Here is a 22,969-nt window from a genome sequence, read left to right on the forward strand (position 1 = left end):
ATAAAAATAAATAAATTTAAAAAAGGCAACGAATAAATGGATGGATGGAAAGAAAGACGGCAGTGACAAAGATACATACAAAAGAAAAATGTCTGAGAAAGTAGAGAAACAAGAAAGACAAAAATGAATGGATGGATTGATGGATGGGTGGATGGATGGATGTACAGAGAGAATGACAGCAGAGAAAAAGATTCTTTAAAAATAATTAGAGTGGAAGAATAAGAAAGCAAAAATATGAAAAAAAGAATTGAATGGATGGATGGATGGATGTCTAAAAAGAAATACAGATGAAAAAAGAAAGAAAGAAAGAAAGAAAGAAAGAAAGAAAGAAAGAAAGAAAGAAAGAAAGAAAGAAAGAAAGATGATAAGAAGGGTAATAAGAATGTATGAATAGATGGATGGATGAACTAATTAATATAGACAGTGAATGAATGCATATTGCATGATAAATGCATAAGACTGTTATTGAATAAAGAAATGGTGACACTCAGAATGATCAGATGAATGAATGAATGAATGAATAGATGTAGAGAGAGAATGAAAGCAGAGACAAAGATAAAAAAGGATGAATAAGAAAGAATTAGAGTTAGAGAATAAGAAAGATAAAACATGCACTAAATGTCAGATAATTACTGTCGTTCTTCGATTCTGGACACAAGTTCGAGGTTAAATCTCAGCAGAGACAAAGAAATCTTTCCATGACGAGCGAAGGTGACGATAAAGCCGGCGTTTCTGTGGTAAACAGTTTGACGTCAGATTGTAAAGAAGTCGTTTAACTCTTTGTGGCATGAAATCATTTGTATTAGTGCAAATTGTATTAGTGCTGAAAATAAAAATGATAAGATAAGAACAGCTTGACACTTGGGTGTTTTTATTTTTTAATCTTTTCCGTATGTAGCACTGCTGCTGTGTTTATATATATATATATATATATATATATATATATATACTTGTTCTTTCACACATGGCCTCGGGTTCAGAGGTTCCTGCAGTTGTGGAGTGTTTCTAAGTGAGCTGCTGTGTTTTCACTCAGGCATCACAGCAGGATACACAACTCCAGGCCTGACCTCTAATTCCTATATATTAAAGCCGTAACACATCGGGATCGGGTTCTGTTTACTACTGCGAGTATCTGTGTCTGCATTCGGATTTAATCCTGCTAAAAAACAAAAAGTGGGTGTGGCTTAGACACAATGGAAAAGACCGGGGGAAAAAATCCCTAGATGTAGATCGTACAGCAGGACGTGATAGTTCCTCAATTTCTGCTACATCACTCCAGGTTCTAACTGGTCTCAACTAGGATCCAGGATATTTCAGGATACAGGTACCTTTTTTTCAAGCGTTCTCTTCGTTCTCGTTTGTGTGTGTTCCTGACACAGATCATTTGCATGTAGTCACGCCCACAGAACTCCATATAAGGTAGTGCACTAACAATATAGATTACACTGGAACCTCGGCATAGGAACTGAATTGTTCCATCAGAAATAATGTAAATGCAGATAATCCGTTCCAGCCGCCCAAAAATATGAGCAATATTCCCGATATGAAGTGTATGGAAACTGTTTGGCTGCTTACAAAGAACTGACCCAAGCCAAGCATTCCATGTCAAGGCTCCTCACAGGAAGTCGTGCCACCAAGCTTGGGCTAAAAATAGAACAAACCGCCCACACCACCAATCTGTCAACAAAAAAACACCCGAGAAATCACCTAGCTTTTGAACAGATGCCAAAGGCGACGTTGGTATCGTGGGTTGACTCTTTCACACAGCTTTCACTGACTAAAAAATAATTCTTTGCATATCCTATCCTTGGGGGTTGGGGTCAGAGCACATGGTCAGCCATGACTTTTTGCCCTTGGAGCAGGGTGGGTGGCAGTGCTGGAACCCCGATCTTTCAGTCATTGACCCAGAGACACACCAGAGACACACTGGAGGCTGTGGAGGTGTCCGCATATTTTAGATTATTCCAGTAAACAGAGTGTATTTAAGGGCTGTTTTGGGTTAGCATGATAAAGATTACCTTGTTGATTTGGATGTGGACTTCTATATACTGTGTGTGTGTGTGTGTGTGTGTGTGTGTGTGTGTGTGTGTGTGTGTGTGAGAGAGAGAGAGAGAGAGAGAGACAGACAGACAGACAGACAGATAATTATATAGGGATCTCTTTATAAAGATGCGATTCAAAGTAGAGCGAATAAAAAGTGATGCTCTTGAACAAAAGAGAAAATGTAGATGAAATGTGTGTGTGTGTGTGTGTGTGTGTGTGTGCGTGTGTACGAGAGAGCGACAGAAAGACAGAGTTTCAGTTGAAGAGTCTGCAGCTTTGAGTCTTTTTTTTGTTCTAATTGTGAGACGTTGTTGTAAATGAAAGTGCATGAGCGCCCCCTTTAGGCCAAAACATGCATACTCCTCTACCATCATCTGCTATGATATTAAGATACATTTTTAGCAAAAAACAAAAAAAAAAGGACAGAAAATAGAAAAGCTTGTGTCCATCTGATCTAAAAGGAGAGCTTATAAGCTGCCTCAGCTTATATAACATTAATAACATGATTATAACTGTAAATTATTGAGCGTTGATGTTGAAAATGGTTAAAGTCATTTTTTATTCAAATGTTATCAATTCTTTGCTAAATAAAGCTCATATAAATCAGTAACTATATAACAGGTGTGTGATATTCAGATCATCTTTTCAGCTGAGGAATTTTGTACTAGTGCTTGGGGTTTAAGGTGTATTATACCACAGCGCTGTTAAATACTGGATTCTGATTGGTCATTAATTCTTATAACAGCAGCTGGACCTCAGGTTCAAGTTAATGGCCTCGTTCAAATAGGTTATTGTTTTTATAGCAACAGCTCGTACATGGGGACTGGAGCGGTGGATGATCTGCTCCAGATATTCACATGGAATAAAAACATCTAAAGTTTGTGGAAGGAGTCTCCAGTGGCAGCATTTTTCAGCTGTAACTAAGTTTCTGCCATTTTCAGGACAGATAAGTTTTTGGCTTAGTAACTTTAAGAGCCTGGTAATGACTTTTAGTTTATAGCTAACTAACTTGTTTGTCCGAGTTTCCACATCATTCATTGATTTGTCACCTTCAAAACAAATAAAAATGATAACGTAGCTTATTCATTACTCACCTAGAAGCACAACATGGAGTGTTTCATTGACGTTGAGTAATCAGGATCAGATCTAGATTAGCTATAAGCGTGTATTTGGTGTACATAAGTAACCCATTGGCTAACCTTGTTAGCGGTGTAAACAGATTGATCTGTGGAGCATGTAGTCGTGTTTGCTTCGGATGCAGCTGTGTTTAATTGTGTAAAAAAAAAAGCAGATTTTACGCAGCAACATCTGGAAACAAGGAATACAGGAAGTGTGTATTACATACAACCAGATTTCCTGTTAAATGGGGTCACATCATGCTAATAACATAAACTTGTTTGGGTTCAGAGTCAGATTCAGATCCACGACTCACGAAGTAAGAGGAGTGTTGAATATACAGATCCCAACAGCTGATTATGTGATCAATACATCAATCTATACAGATACAAGTCAGAAGTTTATTTAGTTTAGATTAGTTTAGTTAGTGTTTTAATGGTTTGATGGTTCTTGGGGTTAGTTTTTGTATTTCTGATCTACTGGGATTCTCACACACAGCACAGTTTGTCACTAGAGTTTAAATAAATTAGGGTAAAAAAACAAAAAACAGCTCAATTCAGATAGGAGGGTCAGAATTTAGCATCAGCTTAATGAGGCATGAAGCCAAACTGACCAGCAGCTGGGTGATGGTGGTGGTTGTGGTGGTGGTGGTTGTGGGACAGTGGTGGTGGTGATGATGATGGTTGTGGGACAGTGGTGGTGGTGATGATGGTGGTGGTGATGTAGTGATGGTGGTGATGGTAATTAGGGTAGTGATGGTGGTGATGGTTGTAATGGTGGTGGTACAGTAACTGAAAGTAACTCACATAACTCTTTACATCTGTGGTGAGCAGAAAAGTCTCAGAATCTCAAATGGTGGTGGTGGTGCTGGTGATAGTGGTGATGGTGGTGATGGTAGTGGTGGTGATGGTAGTGATGGTGGTGGTGTTAATGATGGTGATAGTGGTGATGGTGGTGATGGTAGTGGTGGTGATGGCAGTGATGGTGGTGGTGGTGGTAATGATGGTGGTAGTGGTGATGGTGGTGATGGTAGTAGTGGTGATGGTAGTGATGGTGGTGGTGGTGGTGGTGGTGTTAATGATGGTGGTAGTGGTGATGGTGGTGATGGTAGTGGTGGTGATGGTAGTGATGGTGGTGGTGTTAATGATGGTGATAGTGGTGATGGTGGTGATGGTAGTGGTGGTGATGGTAGTGATGGTGGTGGTGGTGGTAATGATGGTGGTAGTGGTGATGGTGGTGATGGTAGTGGTGGTGATGGTAGTGATGGTGGTGGTGGTGGTGGTGGTGTTAATGATGGTGGTAGTGGTGATGGTGGTGATGGTAGTGGTGGTGATGGTAGTGATGGTGGTGTTGGTGGTGGTGGTGGTGTTGGTGGTGATGTGGTGCTGGTGATGGTGGTGGTGATTGTGGTGGTGATGGGAGCAGGAGCCACACCTGATTCCTTTTAAGGCTTTGAATAGACTCAAGTGTGACTAATGCTTGGCTGAAATGAAAACCTGCCCCTTTGTGGATAAGATCAGACACCCCAGTCTAATGCTTACTTCCTTCATGATTCACAAACTCATCTCATACTGGTTCCAGGAGCATGAACATGACTTCAATGCACTTCAGCGGCTTGTCCAGTCATCAGATCTGAGTCTTCCAGAGCATCCAAGGTTCTGTGACAAATCTGCATCAATCATGTCATCAAAAATCATCAACATGAACCGGGGAATCTCAAAGAAATATTTCCAACCCCCGAGTGGAATCCATGCTGTGAAGAATCGAGGTTGTTTTTAGTGCAGAAAGGGATCAGGATCAGTATGAGTTTGGTGTTTTTAATAAAAGTAGCCAGTGTTTTCACAGTTCTGACCTCCAGCCTGTTGATTTGATCAGATTCCGGTGCATCACTCGGATGAATTGGATGCTAATCTTTTGCATGAAAGAATGCCTGATGTTTTAGGTTGAGTGCCTCCACTTTACTCCAGAATTGCACACAGAATTTTAAACACACACACACACAGGAGCTGATAATGCCACAGGCGATATCTCCCACTCTTCATCTACATCTTGCACTTCTAATTAACACACACGGATACCTGCGAAAGGACGAGTGTTGACGGCGGCATGAAATTAAAGATGCATAAAGATTGCATATGGAATTTTCAATCGCTTTCACTTCAAAGTCACAATCCTGAGTAAAAACTCCTCAAAGATTTAGCACAGCTTGGCACAGTTCAAAGTATAAAGAGTGTTTATAGAGTGAAAAAAAAATGCTTCAAAGCGCAGCGCTTCTTCTGTTAAATTGTCACAGATGGTGAGTTTGTCTCGGAAACACTGACAGCATCTGTGCTTATTTTATCACTATGTGTTGCATCTCGTACGACTTTCCGGGACGACGGACGCTGCTCATGCTAATGAAAAGTTTAGTGGAGTAATTAGATTAACAGAGACCAGACGGAATTTCACCAACTATATATTCATGTGAAGATTTGTGAAGGGGGGGTCTAATGACCTCCTTCTGACACTCCGGGACTGAGGAAGATGAAATGATGAAGGCTGATGAAGGCGCATTATCGAGATTCAGATCTTTACTAGGTACTGTGTAAGCGCTAAGTGCTGTGCAGGTAAACCTCACTACTACCCTTAATCTCAAGAGGCAAACTAGCGACTGACATTAGAGGCTGCAGTCCTTAGCCTCCATGTTAGAATGCCCGCCTCCTTTGCTGGAGACCCGGGTTTGTGACCTGCTTGGAGCAGTTATGAGTAGGACTTGGGGGCGGGGTTACATTGGTGCTGTGACCCAAGTGGGAGTGAGGTTTAGGGGGGTGAGTGTAACAGAGGCCAGCGTAGGTGCTGTGCAGGTAAACCTCACTCCCCTGATCTCAAATTAGGCAAATTAGCGACTGACGCTAGAGGCTGCAGTCTTTAGCCTCCTTGTTAAAGCGCCCACCTCCCATGCTGGAGACCCGCTTGGAGCAGTTACGAGTAGAACCAATTCTTCCTATTGCTGAAGAACTTAATACTGGTTCTGATAGAAAGCTGTCAGAATACACAGTGCAGGATGGGTCGAGGCTGTTTTGGCAGCAAAAGGGGGACCAACAAAATACAAGGCAGGTGGTCATAATGTTATGCCTGGTTGGTGTTTATTATATTGTAAAGAAAAATGGGTCAGAATTACACAGTGTAATATGTCCTGTGTTGTTCATCTAAGACCAGCTGATTTTTTATTATGTCCTAGAATTCAAGAGGGTGTACTTTCTTTTTCACATGACTTAAATTCATTATCTCATGCTGTGAGCCATTAACTTCCCATCATGCATTGCTTTTCAGGTGGAATCGTTTGGTCGATTGCTTTCTCACCGCGAGAGAGAGAAATGACAGGCTGCAGAGGGAACTACTGTTTATAGCTGCTATAAAATAAGTGAGAAGTCTTGTTTCAGCCAGCTAGCAATGTTCACCAACATTAATCACAGCTAGAAATGGATAAAAGTGTAATTAAGGAATAAAACGTGTAAACGATCGGCTGTGATATAAGAGGAATAAAACACATGACGATAAAAGACACACTGTTACAGGAAAATAAGCACCACTCTGTTGTTTATTGTTTGCCTGAATGATCGTCTTATTCCTTACATACAACAATGAAGAGAGAGAGAGAGAGAGAGAGAGAGAGTGAGACAGATAGAGAGAGAGAGAGGAGAAAGAGAAATAGAGGGAGAGAGAAGAAAGAGAGATCTTTAAATGCTTTGGCAATACATGTACAATTTGTCATGGCAATAAAGTTTATTTGAACTGAATTGAAAATTGAGAGAGAGAGAGAGAGAGAGAGAGAGAGAGAGTGATAGATAGAGATTTATTGAAACGCCTGGCCACCATTTGCCTTGCAGATCTTTTGTCTTCTGCCACAAGTAATTCATTAGAGACTGGAGAAGCCTCTGTTTTCCTCTTCTCCTCCTCATATGAAAATATAAAGGTGTCGTTATCACTCCAGTGAAAAAGCTTCATTTAGAAGCTCTGAAAAGCCGTAAAGCGGTTCTTTAGCTGCTTTATTTATTCGCTCTGTAACGTCGAGGGCTGAAGAGCAATGACATGTTTTCTAGAAGATGAGAATAAACGTGACGTCTCTCCATCCATCACTGACTGAGAATCAACTGTGTTTAAACTGATTTTTCTCACTTAAGTATTCTCTCTCTCCCTCTCATTGTGTAGGTGCGAGGATATGTTTCATCATCTCTCTCGTCTCGCCGTCGCCGTTCTCCTGAGAGGATGGCGTAAAACTTGCGGAAGGTTTCATCAGATACGATTCTAAATACGGGCCTAACAGGTGTCCTAGTCCCTCAGGTAATATTCTGCAGTGTGCACGCTCACAAACACACATACACACACACACACACACACATATGGCACACTTGCACACACAAATACAGGGTATATACATAAAGAGGTAGTCAATGAGGTTAACTTAGTGCTTCACAATTCCCCAATCCCTCAGACACACACACACACACACACACACATACACACACACACATACACATGCATCCGCACACACACAATCATGAGAATTCAAAGTTTCTTTTCCTTTTTGCATGCATTACATTTCACAGAATATTAGCTAATTAACATAATTAATCAATTAACACGCTACATAAAGCAGCTTTTTGTTATTAAGAAAAGGAAGGGGAAAACAAAAACAACTGGGAGAGAAAGGAGAAAGAAAAGAAGGCGCATGAACAAAAGAAAATTTGTATAGATAGATAAATTTGTGTATATTGATATTTATGTTTTGTTTTGTTTTTTAAATGAAACAAATTTCACATAATATTTCTTCTTTAATCCATATAAAGTCTATAAAATCTTGAAAAGTAAATTAATTATGAAATCTAGTAAATGCTAGTGTTTTAGATCTCAGCTGTGCACAGACACCTGAAATAAAATGTAAAAAAAATAGAACCAATATTATTCAAATATTACATAATGCCTATTTATTTAATTTTATTTAATTGTATTTAATTTTATTTATTTTATTTTATTTTATTATATCTGGGTGAATTCTAAAATTCTAAATAAAATTCTAAAAAAACAAAAACTATTTCATTTTTTTATTATTTTGTTCATGATTTCTAGTCATTGTCACATATTTATATAAATTTAATTAGCAAATTCATTCATCACCTTTTTATTTTTTTCAATTAATGAATCGATTTATTCATTCATTTATTTATTTTATTTATTTATTTAATTTGTATTTTTCATTTTATTTTATTTTATGTCTGGGTGAAGACATCAATTCTAAAAAAAAAAACTATTTTATGTTTTGTTTTGTTTTTAATTTTGTTCATGATTTGTAGTCATTGTCGCATATTGTTATAAAAATTAATTAGTGAGTTCAAATTCATTCATCTCCTTTTTCTATTTATTTATTTATTTATTTATGTATTTATTTATTTATTTATTTATTTGTCTGACACAAAAACATCTGTAGACACTTTTTTTTTTGTCTGAAATAAAAAGACACATCCTAAATCCCAAAACTAACACTAACAGTATCGTGTGGTTCTGGTTATATAAAATGTTCCTTCTGGGAGAAAACAAAAAAATATGACCTTAGATAAAAGGACTAGAACGTCGTGTTTCAGTGACACATAGACTTATCTTGTATAATCTGGGCAGAGTCAACAAAAGGACAAAGCAAAGGTCATCAGGGTGCAGCGTTGTGTAAACACACACACGCACACACACACACACACACACACACAAGGCCATCTTATCGGTGCACCTCCATCGATCATTGATCTCCGATTGAATACTTTGTTATCGGGGCAATTGGTCATGTCACGTCTTTCAGAGGCAAAAGTAAACACCGGAGCATGCGCTGGGACACACAAGGTCACGTCTCCAGTGAAGCGCAGCATCTTTACACGTGAACCACATCTCAGAACTGCTGATCTTTTCATACTCCATGGGATTTATATCTTCTCATCCTTTCTTTGGTGTTCACATGTGAGGCTCAGTCTCATATCACCATTTTTTCTCTGCTTTCTCATTAAAGCAGCTGTGAGAGCTGTCTGTCAGGTGTCAGGGGAAAAAAAGGAAATAATAGAAAGTGTTTGGTCAGGGGAATGATGGGGGGGGTTGCAGGAGTTCTGCAAAGAGATCCTCGAGGTACAATGCAAAAAAGTAGCTGCTTTAATGCTGTACACTAGCAAGGGATGTATTTGTTCTCATTTTTGCTGTTCCTAAAAACCATGTAGCCTTGACATGCCAAGACATTTCTAATAGGAGCGATATTATACAGGAACTGACTCCTGAGAACAGGAACTGATCCCTGAGAAAAGACACTGACTCCTGAGAAAAGACACTGACTCCTGACAACAGGAACTGACCCATGAGAAAAGACACTGACTCCTGACAACAGGAACTGATCCCTGAGAAAAGACACTGACTCCTGAGAAAAGACACTGACTCCTGAGAACAGGAACTGACCCATGAGAAAAGACACTGACTCCTGACAACAGGAACTGACCCCTGAGAAAAGACACTGACTCCTGAGAACAGGAACTGACCCCTGAGAAAAGACACTGACCCCTGAGAAAAGACACTGACTCCTGAGAACAGGAACTGACCCCTGAGAAAAGATACTGACTCCTGAGAACAGGAACTGACCCCTGAGAAAAGACACTGACTCCTGAGAACAGGAACTGAACCCCAGGAATAGAAACTGATTCCTGAGAAAAAGGACTCACTCCCAGAAACAAAAATTATTCTTCTATGAACAGGAGCTGACTCCTGAGATTTGAACCTGACTCCTAAGAACAGGAACTGACACCTGGGAAAAGGAACTGACTCCGAGGAACAAGAACTATCTCCTGTGAACAGGAACTGACTCCTGAGGACAGGAACTGACTCCTGAAAAAAGGAACTGATGCCTGAGACTAGAAACTAACTCCTGGGATCAAGAACTATCTGCTGTGAACAGGAACTCTTTCCTGAGAACAGGAACTGACTCCTGAGAAAAGAAACTGGCCCCTGGGAATAGAAACTGATTCCCAAGAACAGGAACTAACTCATGAAAAAAGGAACTGAATCCTGAGAACCGGAACTGTCTCCTGAGGACAGGAACTGACTCCTGGGAACAAGAACTGACTCCTGAGACTAGAAAGTGATTGTTGAGAACAGGAACTGAATACTGATGACAGAAACTGACTTCTGAGTTCAGGAACTGTCTCCTGAGAACAAGAAATATCTCCTGAGAACAAGAACTGACTCCTGAGAAAAGAAACTGACCCCTGGGAATAGAAACTGACTCCTAAGAACAGGAACTGACTCATGCGAAAAGGAACTGACTGCTGAGAACCGGAACTGACTACTGAGGACAGGAACTGACTCCTGAGAACAAGAAATATCTCCCGTGAACAAGAACTGATTCCTTAAAACAGGAACTGCCTCCTGAGATTAGAAACGAACTCCTAAAGACAGCAACTGACTCATGGGAACAATAACTATTTCCTGAGAACAGGAACTGACTCCTGAAAATAGGAACTGACTCCTAAGAATGGGAACTGACTGCTGAGGACAGGAACTGACTCCTGAGAACCAGAACTGACTCCTGAGGACAGGAACTGACTCCAGAGGACAGGAACTGACTCCTGAAAATAGGAACTGACTCCTGAGAACCGGAACTGACTCCTGAGGACAGGTACTGACTCCTGAGGACAGGGACTGACTCCTGAGGACAGGTACTGACTCCTGAGAACCGGAACTGACTCCTGAGGACAGGGACTGACTCCTGAGGACAGGTACTGACTCCTGAGGACAGGAACTGACTCCTGAGGACCGGAACTGACTCCTGAGAACCGGAACTGACTCCTGAGGACAGGAACTGACTCCAGAGGACAGGAACTGACTCCTGAAAATAGGAACTGACTCCTGAGAACCAGAACTGACTCCTAAAGACAGGAACTGACTCCTTAAAACAGGAACTGATTCCTGAGAATAAAAACTGACTCCTTAGAAGAGGAACTGACTCCTGAGAACAGGTTCCTAGACCTATTTTATATATCTCCTGGGGGTTTCAATATGCTTTTAAAAGAAAGAAATCACTTTAAGTGTGTCAAACCTTTATTACTAACACACACACACACACACACACACACTTGCTTAGTCATATGCACACTACAGGTACATGCAGACAGGGCAAGTTGGTATCAGATTTATCTTTAGATCACACACACACACACACACACACACTCAGCATCCTCTGAGATGTATCGGTTCATCTACAAGCTTTTCCACTATATAGTGGTTTGTGGGGTTTTTTTTAAAACAACACACACAGGTAGTAATCGCTCTGTGTTCAGGTATTGATTAAAGTGTGTGTGTATGTGTGTGTGTGTGTGTGATGGGGGGTGTAATAGGGCAACCGAGTCGCTGCTGTAGATCTGTCAGATCAATACACACTGCAGTGTGTAACGTAGCTCATGGGGCAGAAAACACGACATCAGGAGCAATTTGAAGAGCATCGATATACAGTGTACACACACACACACACACACACACACACACACACACACATTGATTCCCATTTAGTAATACTACCATTAAATCTCCAAATCAAACTCATTCTTGCACACACACACACAAACAGATGTGTGTGTGTGTGTGTGTTTGTGTGTGTGTGTGAGTGTGTGTGTACACTGTATATCGATGCTCTTGGTTTCTTTTTCTATCTGCAAACTATCCTTTTCTTTCTTTCTTTCTTTCTTTCTTTCTTTCTTTCTTTCTTTCTTTCTTTCTTTCTTATTTATCCCTCCTTATTCTTCCTCATTTATTTATGCAAACAATAATTCTGTTTCTTGTAGCATTTCACAATAATATCCAAAAGTTTTAAAAAGTGTTTTTTTTAATATATGTACATAGAACAGAAATTTCATTCATTTTTTTCAACGCAAGGTTTTGTTTTTTATTCTTTTTTTATCCTGTCATTTTTATCTCACTTTTTTTATTGAACTCTTCTACGTCAGGAAACCTTTTTACATCAGGAAAAATCTAATTCTAGTGTTGTCTAGAGTTTCTCAGGTCAAAGCTAACAAAATCTACCAAATCATTTCCACACACTCTCACACACACACACATACACACACACACACACACACATACACACACACACACACACACAGTGTAATGAGTATGGGAATCAGTGGTGTACAGTGGTGTATGTATGTGTCAGTGGGCGGAGCCAGGATTACCTAACATGAGGGATTTCCTTTGCTGACCAACAGACTGTGAACATATAAATTCTCCTACACACCAAACTTACACACACTTATCACACAGACGCACTTACCTTCCCGAGCCTATCCCGAGTGTATCAGATCTTCTCCAGACTCTAGCAGTGTGAAAGATGCTGAAATCTCTGCGTTACCAGCTGAAGGTGAGTAAAGCAACAATTCTGCCAAGACTGGAAGAAAAATAAATAAATACATAAATACATAAAAATAAATAAAATAAATAAATAAATAATTTAAGATCCAAATTAATTTAAGATCTAAATAAATAAATACATTTAAGATATAAATAATTTTATATCTAAATAAATTAAGATCTAAATTAATTAATTAATTAAGATCAAAATAAATTTAAAAATAATTACATTTAAGATACAAATACATTTAAGATATAAATAAATAAATAAATTAATTAATTAATTAATTAATTAATAAACAAAAAATAAATATATATCTTCAGTAAAGTTCTGCAGTGTTTATTGTGTTTAATTTCTTAATCATGATGTAAAATTATAACATATCCATCCAGACTATTTATTTTGTCAGATTTTTTTTTTATTTTTCACTTTTTTATGGTTTGTAATTTTTTTTCTAGTGATTTTTTTTTTCATTTTAAATTTTGTTGAAATAATTTTATTGCAATAAAATTATATAATAAAATATTACATACAGATTTTTTTTCCTTTGTTCATGTGTTCATCAAAAATGCTTGATTATGCTGCTTTAAAAAAAATTACAAATTTCCCAAAAGAAATCACAAGATCCTCAGAATATCGCATTTTTGCTCGATTTTGTGTTAATTAATGTTGAAAAAAAACATTTGTTTTTGCGTTTTCTTGTCAGTTTGTTTTACTCAGCGATATTTAATGCACATTTTTATTACAGTGTTTTTTTTATTATTAAACTGCTTCAATGCTTAATGCTTCAACAAATGAATTCAAATATTAGCATGTGATCCGATTAGCAGTTAGCAAGAAGCTAATCCTCCATACAGCTGACCTAATCGTCTAAAAAATAAAAATGCTGAGGATATTAAACACGTCACCTACGCTTCAGATTTTCTCTCAGACTCATTTACTTTTCAGCACTGAAACGTTTCGGTCTTATCTCCAAGACTAAACATCATTTCACATTCGAGTGTCTGTCTCTGTGATGCTAATTAGCGTGGCTAACAGTACTTTTTCAGATGCTAATGAGCGATGGAGTGTTGATGATGAATTATCTTAAAGTCTTTGTCATTATCAGAGGCTCGTTGTTGTGTAAACGAAGTCAGCGCCCATCTCGTCCTCTTCGTTCTTTGATGCTAATCGACGGTTATCCGGATATCGTCATGAAACTAGCTGACCGTTGATTTGGACGTTACATCAGCATTTGGAGTTGATATGCGAGATCAATAGTAGTGCAAAGTCAATAGAAACGCAGAGTGCCTCGAGGCGAAGTGACGCAGGATGTTTACTGACCACCGCGTCATCTTAAAACACCACAGCCGCAGTTCTGTAGCGCTTCCTTATAGCAGGAACAGGAAGAGGAAGTCTCCGTGAATGAGCAGTTACTATAGAAACCATCGAAACCATCAAAGCATCAAGTATCGCATCGAGATCATCAGCTTCTGACCGATCACAATCCAGAATATAATCTTTGTTCTAGAAGATCACAAATGTCTGTGGTTTGCAGCATTTGACCTTTGACCTGTGTATCTCTACATGCAGCAGTATTGGCTCTCAGATAACATTACATAACTTGTCTGTAATCTCTTGCTGGATGTTCTGGATATGCTAGATATTCTGGATGTGTTGGAAGTTCTGAATGTTCTATATGTTCTAAATGTTCTAAATGTTCTATATGTTCTGGATGTTCTAAATGTTCTAAATGTTCTATATGTCCTAGATGCTCTGGATGTTCTGGATGTTCCATATATCCTAGATGTTCTGGATGTGTTAGATGCTCTGAATGTTCTGGATGGTCCATATGCCCTAGATGTTCTGGATATGCTAGATATTCTGAATGTGCTGGATGTGTTAGATGTCCCGGATGTGCTAAATGTTCTTGATGTCCTGGATGTGCTGGATGTTCTGGATGTGTTGGATGTGCCAGATGTTCTGGATGTGTTGGATGTGCCAGATGTTCTGGATGTGTTGGATTCTCTGGATGTTCTGGATGTGTTGGATGTTCTGGATATTCTGGATGTGTTGGATGTTCTGGATATTCTGGATGTGTTGGATGTTCTGGATATTCTGGATGTGTTGGATGCTCTGGATGTTCTGGATGTGTTGGATTCTCTGGATGTTCTGGATGTGTTGGATTCTCTGGATGTTCTGGATGTGTTGGATGTGCCAGATGTTCTGGATGAGTTGAATGTTCCAGATGTTCTGGGTGTGTTGGATTCTCTGGATGTTCTGGATGTGTTGGATTCTCTGGATGTTCTGGATGTGTTGGATGCTCTGGATGTTCTGGATGTGTTGGATGCTCTGGATGTTCTGGATGTGTTGGATTCTCTGGATGTTCTGGATGTGTTGGATTCTCTGGATGTTCTGGATGTGTTGGATGCTCTGGATGTTCTGGATGTGTTGGATGCTCTGGATGTTCTGGATGTGTTGGATGCTCTGGATGTTCTGGATGTGTTGGATGTGCCAGATGTTCTGGATGAGTTGAATGTTCCAGATGTTCTGGGTGTGTTGGATTCTCTGGATGTTCTGGATGTGTTGGATTCTCTGGATGTTCTGGATGTGTTGGATGCTCTGGATGTTCTGGATGTGTTGGATGCTCTGGATGTTCTGGATGTGTTGGATGTGCCAGATGTTCTGGATGAGTTGAATGTTCCAGATGTTCTGGGTGTGTTGGATTCTCTGGATGTTCTGGATGTGTTGGATTCTCTGGATGTTCTGGATGTGTTGGATGCTCTGGATGTTCTGGATGTGTTGGATTGTTCAGTAGAATCGGCTGAATTCTGTAGTCATGGGGTTGCGTGTAAAGGAGGAAGCTGTAATGAATGTATTAATCCTGATCCTCTCTGTCATTGTGTGTGATGAAGGAGATAAATGAGAGGAGCAAACCTCAGCCTAGAGTCACAATGGACTGGACTTAGTAATGAGCAATAAGAGATCTCAGCTCAGGAACGTTTCTCTCAAATAAACACGACTGCGTTAATACGTGACTGGGGTCAGAGGAGTCTTTAACGCAGGAAATTTTAGAAGGAAATTTGAGGAGAGGGAAGATAAAAAACATAACATAATGGAAAAAAAGATGAAAAAGACTGAGTGAAATGGAGATATACAGGTTGAAAGAGAGAAAGGCTAAGAGCTAACAATGGAGAATGTAGAGAATGTGTGGGATGATGGACCGAGGGGATGAGAGAGACACAGAAAGACAGAGAGAGAAAAACTAAAGAACAGTGTGAAATGATGGACAGAGAAAGAGAGAGAGGGAGGGAGGGAGGGAGGGAGAAAAAGAAAGAGAAAAAGAGAGATGCAAAAAGTGAAAAAGAGAGCCATGTAGAGAGTGACAGTAAAAAAATGAGAGAGAAGATTATGTGATGGTGGAAAGAGAGAGAGAGAGAGAAAGAAAGAAAGAAAGAAAGAAAGAAAGAAAGAAAGAAAGAAAGAAAGAAAGAAAGAAAAGAGAGCAATGAACAGTGTGACAGAGAAATAGCTGAACAAGAATATTGTGTGATGATGGACAGACAGAAAGATAAAAGATGATGATAAGAAATAAACGACAGAATAAACGAATGATTAATTCAGTCTCTCCTCTGGTCCCGTGTCACAGATGAGGAGTCTCAATAAGTGTCAGTCATCCTCCACCTGGTTTGAGGGCAGCGTCGAAGACGAGGAGGACGATGACGAAGACTTCCACATGGTGGAGGCGCAGGATGAGCGTGCGGACGGACAGAAGCTGGAAGACGAGTGCGCCGCCTGGGACGTCCCCCAGCTGCTGGGACTCGAGGGAATCAACTCGAACATCCTGTCTGAGGAGAGCAAAGTGCTGAGTGTCACACAGATAAAGCAGGTTAACATTATTATTATTATTATTATTATTATTATTATTATTATTATTATTATTATTATTATTATTATTATGACCTCTGTTGAAATTCTGGCTTGTGATTGGTCAGAAGGTGTTGACTTGTTTTCACTGGCAATGTGTTGTCATATAAGGGGAATAAAACAAGTGTGTGTGTGTGTGTGTGTGTAGCTGTCCTGCTCGCTCCCTGCTACGTTACGGCTGTGTGAGTGGATATTAGCATATCGTACCCAGAGCCACGGCAGCAGTTTGAGGACGTTGTACAGAACCACCAACCAGCTGGACACCTGCATGATCGTTCTCGTTAAAGACACCTACGGACAGGTGAGTCTAACACACACACACACACACACACACACACACACTGAGAAAAAAACTCTGCAGCTTGACTCACATCTCAGCACGTTTACAATTCTACAGCTGGGTGCAAAAGTTTGTACACCCCTACAACAAACCCCACTGGATCACTCAGGCTTGGCAGACGGTTCTGTTTGGCCAGAAGTCACAGAACTGATCCGATTTTTATTATTAACACTGATAAAAAATATCCATCTCCATTTCTGAATACTATGTTAAAACATTTTTTTTATGTTTATGTCTATGTTTATCATTTTTTTTACACCACGCATTTTGGTAGTTTAAATATATTTATTATATATTCATATTATTTATTTAATAATTATAGAATTTATATGTATTGTACTTTAAATATATTTACTATAATATATTTAATAATATATTTAATATAAATATATATAATATAAATTATATATATATATATATATATATATATATATATATATATATATATATATATATATATATATATATAATATTAATAATATTATATATTATATATATATTAAATAATATTAATAATATTATATAATTAAATAATATATTCAAATAATTTACTGTTTGCTTTCATTTTAAACTGTAGAAACAAATAAAATACATATTTTACACACACACACACACACACACACACACACACACACACACACATATATATATATATAATTCTCTTATTTTGACTCTCTTTTTTTCCAATATAAACAATTATAATTATTAGTATTAAAAAATATTATTACTATAATAATTATTATTATTATTAGTAGTAGTGGTCATATTTATTCATATTTAATATATTATTATATTTGTCTGTTGCAGGTATTTGGTGCTGTTTGCTCCGCCCCTCTCAGAGTTAGCTCCACCTACTATGGCACAGGACAAACCTTTCTATTCTCATTTTCTCCACATCTACAGGTGAGTTTCTCTCTCTGTCTCTGTCTCTCTCTCTCTAGCATTAGTACTCTTAATAATAATGTATAATTGTGTATAATATAAATATATATTAATAAACACCTATATATTAGTATACATTTTTTTCCTCTTTTTAGTTTTGAGAACTAAATGCATGAAAGCTGTGGATAACATGAATTACATGTGTGTGTGTGTGTGTTTCTGTGTGTGTGTGTGTGTTTAGGTGTACAAATGGACCGGCCTGAACTCCTTCTTTATTAAAGGAAGCATGGACTCTCTGCTGTTCGGAGGAGGACTGTAAGGAAAACGTTTTTCATATCATTAAACTCCACACTACACACTAACACACAATGCAGTGTGTGTAACATTCTCCTGTGTTTCCTTCCTCCCTCTGTCTCTCTCTCTCTCTCTTCACAGAGGCCAGTTCGGTCTGTGGCTGCATGGCGATCTGATCCGAGGACGTAGTCAGCGATGTGAGACCTTCGATAACGACGTGTTGTCCTCAGAGGAGGATTTTACTATCAGTGAGTTGGAGGTGTGGGCTCTGGTTTGACTGTACACTTCATGTTGCAAAGTTCTAAGCTAAATAATATAAAAGCTGACCTCAACATCAGCATCGGGCATCGGGCTTCGGCTCAGCCTGAGCGAGGCAGAGGAGCACATTTCACATGGATGCACACGTGGTCGAGATCTTAAATCACATTTTGAGGAATTGCCACGTCTTGAATGCAGATCTCTGAGGATCAGCGCGATTCGCCACTAGAGGGAGCTACAGCCTCATGACAAACACAGAAAATTTCTGTATTTAGGTCGAAGAGGTGATAAGAAGAGACGAGATGAGACGGCTTTATGGACACTGAGCATCTTCACTCAGGTTAAATCCAGCTCTTAGAGGATACAGTAAGAATCAGAATGTGATTAAATTAAAACCTGGATCTGGTTAACACGGATGACGTCACAGATCCACGGTCACGTGAGCCTAGGAGGCGTGAAATCGATGTATATCCTGCCTCTAGTTATACTTCGTAGAGTTTCACTTCCTAATGAGAGCTGAAGTGATTTTCCCATTACAGTCTAATGGTTTTTCTTGGTTTCCAGCACTAATTAAAACCCTATATGGGCTATTAAAACCTATATAATATATCTGTGTTTTCTTTAGTCTTTAGTTATTAGTTTTATTCTGTAGTCATTGTAAAATTTTATTAAGAAAAGGTAATAAATTAAAGGTAATGATGATTAATAGTAGGGTTTTTTTGTTTGTTTTTTGCTGTTGTTTTTAGTGTATAACAAAAATACTGTCTGCTTGTCTATACTAAGTGGTAAAAAAAAATTAAATAAAGGGGAAAGTGGCAAATTTTATGTCTCTGCAATTTCAGAATTTAAATTACAATTGTAAATTAAATTCTAAAAAAAATAATAACAATAAAAAAAATTTTAAAAAGCTAAATAAATAAAGAAGGTTACATCAAACAGCAAAAGAACAACCCAAATTATTATTATAATAATTATTATAATTAATTAATTAATTAATTAATTAATTAATTAATTAATTAATTAATTAATTAATATTATTATTGTTATTATTATTGTTATTATTATTAATAATAATAATAATAAAAATAATAATAATAACAATAATATAATTTGGAAGGTTTTGGTTTGGTTCTCTAGTTTAGAAACAGGTGGCTGCTGATATAATTTGAATTCTGGTCTCTTATTATTAAATATTATAACATTACATACAGTATTTGTGAATTTATATGTAATGCAAAACATAAATAAATAAAAATAAAAATCTTGTGTGTATAAATGACAATTCTTTGTCTTTATTTCCTTTGAAGGGGATGCTTTTGTGCTCGTGCACTAAATGTAAAAAAAAATAAAATAAAATAAAAATAAAATAATTCTGTATTGTTTGTGTCCAGAGTCTGAAACTGGAAATATTAATGAAATATCCAATTATGTTTAGTTTCTTGAATGCTTTGTGAATAAATGAGTATTTTTTAATTTGAAAATGTCAAAACATGTATACAAATAAATAATTGTATTAATTGTGATTCAGGATGTGTTACATCATAGGAAAAATTATTATTTTCCTACATACAAAAGCACCACAAAGATAAATTGTTATATTTATTTTTTATTTTTCTATTTTTTAAATAGATTGTTTTTGTTTGTTTGTTTGTTTGTTGTTTTTTTAACAGTGGTTTGTTCAGGCTCCTTTGCTCTCCAAGTGAAAGCTTTGTGATTGGCTCTAATTAAGCCAAGCTTTGCTTCTTGTCAAAAGCAATGAGAAGATAAGAATGATGCATCATCATCATCATCATCATCATCATCAACAGCAACAACCAATGGTGATGAGTATCAGCTGTGCTTTGGGTCATTTTTTAATTACTTTACTTTTCAAATCAATTCAATTTATTTGTATAGCACTTTTAACAATGGACATTTGTCTCAAAGCAGCTTTACAGAAATATACAAACACAGAGAAAAAAAAGTATAAAGTTATTATTTATCCCTAATGAGAAGCCTGAGGTGATGGTGGTGAGGAAAAACTCCCTGAGATGATCTGAAGAAGAAACCTTGAGAGGAACCAGGCTCAGAAGAGAATGGATGGATGGATGGATGGATGGATGGATGTACAGACGGGTGGATGGACTGGTGTACACATGGATGGGTGGACGGACCGGTGGACGGATGGATGGATAGATGGATGGTTGACATTTGGGAGACACTGGACAATAAATAATGTAAATGTTGATAATGTCCATTCTACAACAGCAACCAAGAACCAATTAGGAACTAATAGGTCAGTGTAGGTGTGATGGGTGGGTGGATGGATGGGTGGATGGATGGGTGGATAGATGACCTTTAGGTGACACTGGATAATGAATAAAGTAACTCTTGATAATGTCCTTTCTACAACAACAATTCAGTTCATTATAAACTGATATGGTTTTATAATTTAAGATAATAATGTACATGAGCAGATCTTCCTCTCTTTCCAAACCTCTCTTTCTTTTTTCTCTTTTTGTCTCTCCTTCTCCCACACTGAGAAAATGAAGGTGTGTTTTTCTGATCGCTCGTGTGTCACTTCACAGCAGATGGTTTGCATAAATTAGTGCAGAATTGATTCTGAAGGCTATAATAACTGTTCCAGCTGAACGGAGTCATTTGCAGTCATGTCGTAATCCTCTTTTACTCTTCTGCATGAATTCTTAATCATGATTGGAGGTTAGCTCAGATGAGTGTGAGTGTGTCTTGCTAATTTATAGCTCTTAAAGATTCATTAGAATTTGAATCGTCCTGTATGTTGGAGTGAAAAACATCACATTAAAACCTCTTGCCTGATACGGTGTAATTTTTTCTTGTGAGGCATGGAGTCCACCAGACCTCTGAAGGTGTGCTGTAGGATCTGGATCTGGCACCAAGACGTCAGCAGCAGATCCTTTAAGTTCTGTAAGTTGAGACTTCATGGATCAGATTCGTTTGTGCAGCATATCCCACAGATGATCAATAGAATTTTGGAGAATTTGGAGACCAAGTCAACACTTTGAACTGTTTAAGTTCCTCAGAGCATTCCTGAACAATGTTGGCAGTGTGGATAAATGGATGGACAGATGGAGGGATAGATGGATGGAGGGATGGATGGATGGCACTCTTTAAACAAAAACCCTTTAAACATGGATGGATGGATGGATGGATGGATGGATGGATTGGATGGACGGATGGACGGACGGATGGACGGACGGATGGACCGATGGATGGATGGTGCAATTTAAAAATAAACTGTTTAAGTTCCACAGAGCATTCCTAAACAATGGATGGATGGATGAATGGATGGATGGATGGATGGATGGATGGACGGACACTGTCATTAAGTAACATCGTTGCCCTGAAGGGGTGTAACTTCTGCATCAATGTTTAACTAGGTGATACATGTTGCAGTAACATCCACATAAATGCAGGACTCAAGGTTTCCCAGCAGAACATTGTCCAGAACAAAGGCATCCTGGTGCCATCGCTTCCTTGGGTAAGTGATGCACACAAGAAAACATGATTGATTAGACCATCTTCCACTGCTCCATGGTCCAGTTCTGATGTTTTTTGTAGAAGCTTTCGGTGATGTACAGGAGTCAGCATGGTCACCTGACCGCTCTGCAGCTCCACAGCTCCATACACTCTGTGTGTCCTGACTTTCTATCAGAGCCAGCATTCATGTCTGTGCTATAGCAGCTCTTCTGAGGGATCGGACCAGACGTTTTAGCCTTCACTCCTCAAACACATCAGTGATCCCTGGGCTTCCATGACCACCAGTTGTTCTATAATGGAGCACTTTTGCTACCTCTTAACTACTGCACTCTGGAAACATCTCACAAGATCTGCTTTTCTGGAGATGCTCTGATGCTCCCAGTCATTTCACCATCACACTCTGACTCTAATCAAATCAAAATCTCACAGATTCTTAAACTTGTTCATTTTCCTGCTTCCTAAACACATCCAATTTTGGTAACTGACTGTTCCTCCACTGTCTAATATATCCCAACCATTTTTAACGACACAGTCAATGCTATTCACTTCAAAACAGAATGAAGGCATATTAGTAGAACTGGACTACAACACCCATAAGCCATTGCCCTTCACACGCTTACTTCCTCCTGCATGTGAGTCACATGACCAGGTCACTCTTCTAGTTCTCTTAAGTGTCAGAGGTCATTAACTTTATTTGCATCATGTTCATGGTGTTGTCTAGCATCACTGTTTCTCGTTCATGATTCATAGTCTTTCATTTATCTCAGTTAAAAGAAATAAAAGTTTACAAAAGATATTAAAAAAATAGCTCTGCAATAACAAAATCTGAAACTGTACCATTAAACAGAGCTCATTAACACCCTGGAACTTGTGGAAATATTCGTGATGTGTTTCACAATTCTGGTGCTAATTTGTTACTCCATTATTCCTGTAAGAAGTTAGCAAATGTTCATTATGTCACAGAGGGACATTGTCATGTTTGTTGATGTTGTTGTATTGCTAACACAGTTACAGTGGAGTTTAAGGAACTGCCATGTTTTTGGACAGAGAGCTGGAGAACCTGGAAGGAACCCACACAGATATGGGAGAACTTGATTCATGGATTTTGACCCTAGGCTCAGGATCAAACCCTGCAGCTGTGAGTGCAGTGATGTGGCCTGTGACTTGAAACACAATCAGTGTAGAAGCAAGATTCATTTATATCTTCCTGAGGAACAGAAATGAGG

The sequence above is a fragment of the Hemibagrus wyckioides genome, linkage group LG15 (assembly GCF_019097595.1).
Source record: "Hemibagrus wyckioides isolate EC202008001 linkage group LG15, SWU_Hwy_1.0, whole genome shotgun sequence".
NCBI classification, from domain to species: domain Eukaryota; kingdom Metazoa; phylum Chordata; class Actinopteri; order Siluriformes; family Bagridae; genus Hemibagrus; species Hemibagrus wyckioides.